We start from the raw sequence: 7557 nt of genomic DNA, 5'->3' as shown, positions 1-7557 counted from the left end.
CTCCAAACCGCAGAGAAGCTCTCTATGCCAATCCTGGATCAGATTTCTATCTGAGCAACTAATGCACGATCAAGACTTTCTACCAGTGCTTTCAGAGCACCAGCACAGAAACCTGCTAGAGAACTAGAAAACTAAAAAGGTTCTAGTCAAACAGTACGATCTGTTTGGGTTCAAATTGGAACCTTCATTTTTTAGAATCTTTAGAGCATCTTCTCTTTAGAATTCTCCCTTGTTTTGTGACTTTGAAGTTTTTCAAATGCATTTGAGCTGAAATCGATCTGTGCTGTACCTGTGAGCATGTTGTGTGGGTTGGGTTTCTCGGTGTAAAGAGAGCAGCAAACATCTGGCCGACTGATTGAAAGAGCTCTGTGGACCTCTTTCCTCACTAATGAGCGTTTACTGCCTGGAAAACAAACCTACATACACTACAAATACACAGACACACAAACATACACAGAGTACAGGCGTAAAGTAAAGGCTAGTAGGGCTGAGATATAACTATATAACTATATATTGGTTAGCCTAATGCAGAATATGTAAAAATGCGTTTTTCCCCCATATAAATACATATATATTAGTGTGAATCTACAATTTTCAAAGTCATGAAAATAAAGAAAACTCTTTGAATGAGAAGGTGTGTCCAAACTTTTGGTCTGTACTGTATATATATATATATATAAACCCTAGAGATATTAAAAAAATACAGATAATCACTCAGAATGATTTCCATTACTGACTATACACACATGTACACACGCTCTAAAATTCACTCAGAGATTTACAGTAGATAAAAAACAACTAAATAAATAAATAAAAAACATTATCAAAAACACTTCTGTAAACCCTGATTCAAGACTCAAGAGAATCGTTGAATCAACGTTTCGAATCAATTCTTTGAAAGACAGTGTGAAAACTACTTTGAAACTTAAATTCAGAGATGCTTTTAAGACATTTTAAGATTTGCTGACAATTTTGAGTTCCTTCATCAGAACAGTTTTGGAGAAAATCAGCAATACAACACTTTTCCACCAATTGATGCTCTGCAGTGAATGGGTGCCGTCAGAATGAGTGTCCAAACAGCTGATAACAACATCATAATGATCCACAAATAATCGACAACACTCCATTACATCAGTTAACATCTTGTGAAGCCAAAAGTGTTTAAAAGAAACAAATCCATTATAAAGGCATTTTATAATGTTCTAGCCATAATATTGCTTTCATCTGAATCAGGAGAGAAATCTGCACAAATCATGCACTGTTTATTAGTCAAAACAGTTCAAAACCATTCTAAACAAATATTTGGGTGGGTTCTGATGTAAGAGGACAACAGGAGATGGACTTTGTCTCTGGAGGAAGCGTTATAATGGATTATGGACTCATATTTTAGCCAGAAGTGACAAAAGTTTAAACGTCTTTAAGATGGATTTGTTTCTTACAAACACACAGCTTCTGGTTTTACAAGACATAAACTGATGAACTGGAGTGGTTTGGATCACTTGTGGATTATTGTGATGTTTTTATCAGCTGTTTGGACTCATTCTGACGGCACCCATCCACTACTCTGTAAGCAAGTGACGCAATGCTACATTTCTCCAAATCTTATGAAGAAACAAACTCATTGACATCTTGTTTGGCCTGGTCAAATTTTCAGCTAATTTCCCTTTTTGTGTAAACTATATCTTTAATGTCCAAATAAAGCATGGATTACAACAAAACCTTGACAAAATAAATAAAATAACAAAATCTTCACCAATATATAGATGATATCTGATTTATAGCGTGGAACTAATTGCTGGTTTCTGATTGCTAGATGCTGCTGTCTTACTGTGGATGGATGTCACACAGTCACAACAGCCTTTCTTCACACCCACACGAAACAGGATATGCACAACACAAACTTTTAAGTGTAGAACTTCTCGCCGTAGTTTGGTGTTCAGACCTGTTACAAATAAAAGAAAGTGTTAAAGAAAAATAGCAAAATAACTTTTAAATCCCAAGTCATTTTTGAAGCATTTTGACACAATGACACTTATCAACACCTGCCATGAGCAAAAAATCACTCAAAGTCTTTGCTTAAGATCTCAGCGTGCGTGTGGAGGAAAAGATTGGAGAGGTTCACAGACAAGAAGACAAGCCAAAAAACAAATATGGTGAGTAATTACAGAAAACATGGACAAAAAAACACAGTAGATTCCCCTTAGAATTCAGTGAAAGATCAAACGTCTCCTTTGAACAATGTTAGACTGAAGAGAAGCACTATTAATAATATTCAAGCATATTTTGTAAACCAAAACAGAAAAATTACAGAATACCCATCCTTATACAAATGTTTAACAGATGTAGGCCGTCACACATCAAAATTTGTCTTTTGTTCTTCTTTAAAGAAATTTTCCTCTTCAATTAAACTGCTGTTGATCACAAAAGAAAATAATTGAACTAAAAAAAAAAATCACATTTACAGTAATGCACTTTTAATGGTAGTTTTCAATGCACAGATGTTAGGCTTGCATTTTTGTTTTATTTTATATATATATATATATATATATATATATATATATATATATATATATATATATATATATATATATATTATTCCTCTACAGAAAAATTCAGCAAAGTGCATAAATCATTATTTTACTAATGGTGCAACTGTAAACTAATTTTATTTTCAGTAAAATGTAACTAATATTTTCCTGAAGATGCTTTGAAACAATCTATTTCTCTCACTCTCTCTCTCTATATATAGCTAACATAAAAATAAAGCAATTCATAAACAGTATTTTGCACAGTTGCATCGATTTCTAGTATGCTTACGCTTATAGTGCAGAAAATATTGTGATGCACTGTACTGTAAATGCAATATTGTAAATGCAACTTTTGATTTCACAAACTGATGTTGAAATTAGTGTCTTTTGAAAAAATAGCATGCTTTATTTTGTGTACATGAAAGGCAGTACGGAATATGGTGTATCAATACTGTAAAAAATACACTATAGTATTTAAATAATATAACATTATGAATGAAAAAGATAATATAATTTAATTTTTTTGTACACCATGAAGAAATATTTTTCAAATTGTAAATATAAAAAAATAACTCCATTCTCCCATGATCACTGAGATTTTATATTATTATTGTTTTATTAACATTTTGTATTAGTATTTATTTGAATCTTATTTTATTTTATTTCAGTTTATTTCCATGGTTTTAGTTTTAGTTAACTATAATAATCTTGTTTTGATATTCATTAAATTATGGCCATTATAAAATGAGACTGGAGACAGTCTCACTGTGTATGTGAGAGAGAGAAAGAGTGCAAGTGTGTGTGTTTGGCACTAGAGCAGGTGCGCTGGGATCTCCTGTGTCTACAGGAACAGCCTGAGGGCTGAGCGTGATGTCTTGATACAGCGATCACACACACACACACACACACACACGCTGTGCTTAAACAGGTGCTTTAACAGCCTTAACACTCCCCAAACGACGGTGTTAGAGCCCTGGGCCGTTAGCCGTTATCACACACATCGTAAAGACTGATTGTTAATCGCAGTAAGCTGAAGCGTGGAAACGTGGGCTATGATGCCACGCTCACACACACTCACAGGAAGTGACAGTGATGGAGTGTGTGTTGTGTCTTAACAGCAGGGAACATCATTGATAAAAGACTGGAGTTATGCAGATGACTGGACAGGGTCCGACGACACACACACACACACACACACACACAGCGGATCTGTTCCAAGACCTGGTGAGCTACCTTCATAGGCAGCATCTTAACTAAAGAAATGGTGACTGATTTGGAACAGGCCACAAGACAAACAGTGCTTCAAGCTATAAATGACTCTCTTATGAGCAAGGAAATACACAGCATACACAAATATTGCATGCAATGATTCATTTTAATAAGGTCAAACAAGTTTTTAGGCGATGTTTTTTCAACATTTCTCTTTAGTACTCTATTAAGGATAAATGTGATGCTGCCTTTGATTTTAGCCATCTTAGTATATTTAAAGGATAATTTCAGACTGGTTTGGTTTCATGTCTGGAGCGCGGCTACAGCCCAGTATTCAGATGGGACGAGTTTTCCCAGGTTAGAGACATTTGCATTTCACAGATGTACTTTGAGATTTTAATAATCTCACACCAATTTTTAAATCCAGTTTTTCTCTTGTGAAAAATACTCTATCTATATATCTGTCTGTCTGTCTGTCTATCTGTCTATCTGTCTTATCTGTCTATATGTCTATATGTCTATCTTATGGCTTAAAATGCTGCCTATGTCGGCAGCTCACAGGTTTGGAAGAGATCCACAGAAAGAAAGAGAAATGTAGTGATCACACCGCTGTCCTGTCACACGCAGTAATAATCCAACAGCTGTACACTAGACCCTTCCAGCAAGGGCAGAAGCTTCTGCATGTGTTACTACTTATGCCGAAAATGACACCAAACAGAAGAACAAGCTGATCGTGACAGATAGTGAGACGGGAAAAGGGGGCCGAAGAGAGTGAGACAGAGAGATGAATGGGTACGCTGTACTGATGGAGGCCTTCAGGGACGGTTCTGCTCATCTGTCACATAAGGAAGGATAAAAAGAACAACTGTTCCAGAGAGAAAGTGTCACTTGGCTCTGACTCCCTTCCTGCGACGCACAGCTGCAGCAGCTGCTCTGATGTTCCCCGCACACGGATCACATCCCTGCCAGGAATCTTGAGGAAAACTCCCCCTCTCACCTCCAGCGGTCACTTATGTGATCGGTGACCCAATGGAGCATCAGCACACAAAGATCCCCAACTGAACTCTTAATCACAGAAACACGGAGGAGGAGCTTCAGCACTATCTATCAATCTATCGATCCATCCATCATCATTCCATTTATCCCTCTATTGTTCTATCCATCCATACTTCTTTTCAATCATCTATCTATCTATCATTCATCCTCAATCCATCCATCCAACTGTTGCCTCTCCAGCCATCCATCCATCCATCATCCCATCTATCGACCTTCCATCCATCCATACATCCATCATCCATCCATCATTCTATCCATCCATTCATCTATCTATCCATCCATCCACCATCCTTCCATCACTCTATCCCAGGGATCCTAAAAAATTTGTCCTGGATGACCAATGCACTGCAGAGTTTAGCTCCAGCCCTGATCAAACTCAGCTACTGTGATTTTCTATTGATCCTGAAGACATTGATTAACATACACAGGTCTGTTTGATTAGGGTTAGAGCTAAACTCTGCAGGAAAATGGATATCGTGGGGCCAGATTTGAGGATCCCTGCTTTATCCATTCATCCACAATCCATCCATCCATCCATCCAACGATTGCCTCCCCACCCATCACTTTATATATCCATCCATCATTCTATCATCTTTTCATTCCCATCCTTTGTTCTTTTCCTTCATTTATAATCTGTCTATCCATCCATTCCTCCATTCCTACATCCATCTGTCAATCATTCTATCTATCAATCCATTCATCCACAATCCATCCATCCATCTATTGCATCTCCATCTATCCATCCCTCTAACATTCTATTCATCCATCCATCCATCCATCAATTCATCCATCTATCCCTCCATCCATCATCTATCTATCCATTCATTCATTCATTCATTCATTCATCCATCCCTCCATCCATTCATTCTTCCATCCATCCGTCCATCCATTCATCCATCTATCCCTCCATCCATCCACCCACCCATCCATTTCATCCACCCATTCCATCCATCCATCATTCAACCATCTATCCCTCCATCCATCCATTCATCCATTCATCCATCTATCCATCCACCCATCCATCCATCCATCCATCCATCCACCCATCCATCCATCCATCCATCCATCCATCCACCCATCCATCCATCCATCCACCCATCCATCCACCCATCCATCCATCCATCCATCCACCCATCCATCCATCCATCCACCCATCCATCCATCCATCCATCCATCCACCCATCCATCCAGCCACCCATCCATCCATCCATCCATCCATCCACCCACCCATCCATCCCTCCATCCATCAGTGATTGGTGACCCAATGGAGCATCAGCACAAAATCATCCAGAACTGTACTCTATAACTGAGTTATTTCAGCACTGTAACTTTAGTCAAGCAGCAAATGTCATCTAACTAAACATTTTAAACATTTCCTCATTATAGAAAAAGATCAGTCATGAAGAGTAAACTTACAGTGATGCCAGTCATGTTAATGAGAGAGATGTTTGCTGTCTGTCATTAGTGGTGTGAAACAGAGAAAAACCTGTTTCTTCTTGCTCTGCTGAAAGACAAGATGCACCAATTACTTGACTTATCACTGGTGGCCAAACAACATAAAACTGATCATATTACATAATGTGCATGTCTTGAAAATAGTTACTATGGTAACAGCCTCAGTTAGACCCTAACGAGCGACGCCCCACAGTTCATGAGTTTAAGCTCCACCCACAGATGATGTCATAGTGTCTACTGAAATAATAACATTTACAAAATAGGACAACAGGAACAGCTTATTCCATCATAAAATTATTTCAGAATGACCAGTGTAACATAAAATCTTTCTGTTGTCATATATCATTTATCAACATCATAAACAGTTCAGATTTTTAGGTTGGTATAAAGCACAAGCCCCCCCCCCATACACACAAATAAGTAAATACAAATTAAATTAAATTAAATTAAAGCTCATTATAAAAAATAAAATGTCACAAAAAGAGTAAATGTATATCTAGACATTCAACATTATTCATAGCAGTTTAAAATAAAATAAAATATATTTCCAAGATTATGAGGTCATTATAAAAAATAAAATGCCAAAAGAGAGTAAATTTATATCAGTAAAAAAAAACTTTTCTGTGAACACAACTGACATTATAAATTCAAACCAATCCTAAGCTGGTGCTAGAATCAGTGTACGTTACTCCAGGATTCCTGAAGAACACGTGTTTGTACTGTAAGTCAAATGAGTTAACAACACAAACATGCTGTACACATCTTTCTGAAGAAGCGTGTGTGTTGGGGATCTGTGGTTAAAGAAAGTGTGAAATAGTCAGGGTCTGGGGAAAAGGCCACTAATCAATCATACAAGGACAAGCACACATTTATATCTCTCTGAGTAAGCAAAGACCAGCACACGCCAAACACAACCCTAGAGACACAATACTAAACAAATACAAAGACCCTTTAAACAATGCAAACACATGCACATAATTAAACACAACAACACACATTTATGCACGCTCCAACACACACTCACAAACACTGGAGTTTCTGAAAGGCACCTCTAAATGTTCACATCGATCGCTGAAATGCAAGGTCAACATGGCGATTACCCTCAGCCAAATTCAGCCAACTGGAAGAACTAGGTGTTTTAAAGCGAGTACTGTTCATGGACTGTACAATGTCCAAGTCATCTTTGAAAAGATGAACAAACATCTATATACTGAATGTTAATTAACGTACTTGGACCAGTAGGCGACGACATGCAAACAAATGCTCAGAACACCTGAGGAACTGAGCAAGACACTACATGCAAAAGGGA

At 37.4% G+C, this 7557-nt stretch overlaps 1 long non-coding RNA gene across 1 annotated transcript; it reads right to left on the bottom strand.

Annotated features, from left to right (window-relative positions):
* Positions 1 to 314: 314 nt before the first annotated feature.
* LOC113039227 (uncharacterized) lies at positions 315 to 6292 on the bottom strand. The gene is made up of 3 exons (XR_003274904.1): positions 6210 to 6292; positions 1829 to 1942; positions 315 to 425 (listed from the first exon to the last, which is right to left on the bottom strand). It is a non-coding gene; the product is annotated as an uncharacterized LOC113039227 (long non-coding RNA).
* Between the last annotated feature and the right edge of the window lie 1265 nt (positions 6293 to 7557).

The sequence above is a fragment of the Carassius auratus genome, chromosome 21 (assembly GCF_003368295.1).
Source record: "Carassius auratus strain Wakin chromosome 21, ASM336829v1, whole genome shotgun sequence".
NCBI classification, from domain to species: domain Eukaryota; kingdom Metazoa; phylum Chordata; class Actinopteri; order Cypriniformes; family Cyprinidae; genus Carassius; species Carassius auratus.
Note: the sequence above shows the minus strand (reverse complement) of the source record. Positions and strands in the feature narration are given on the sequence as shown.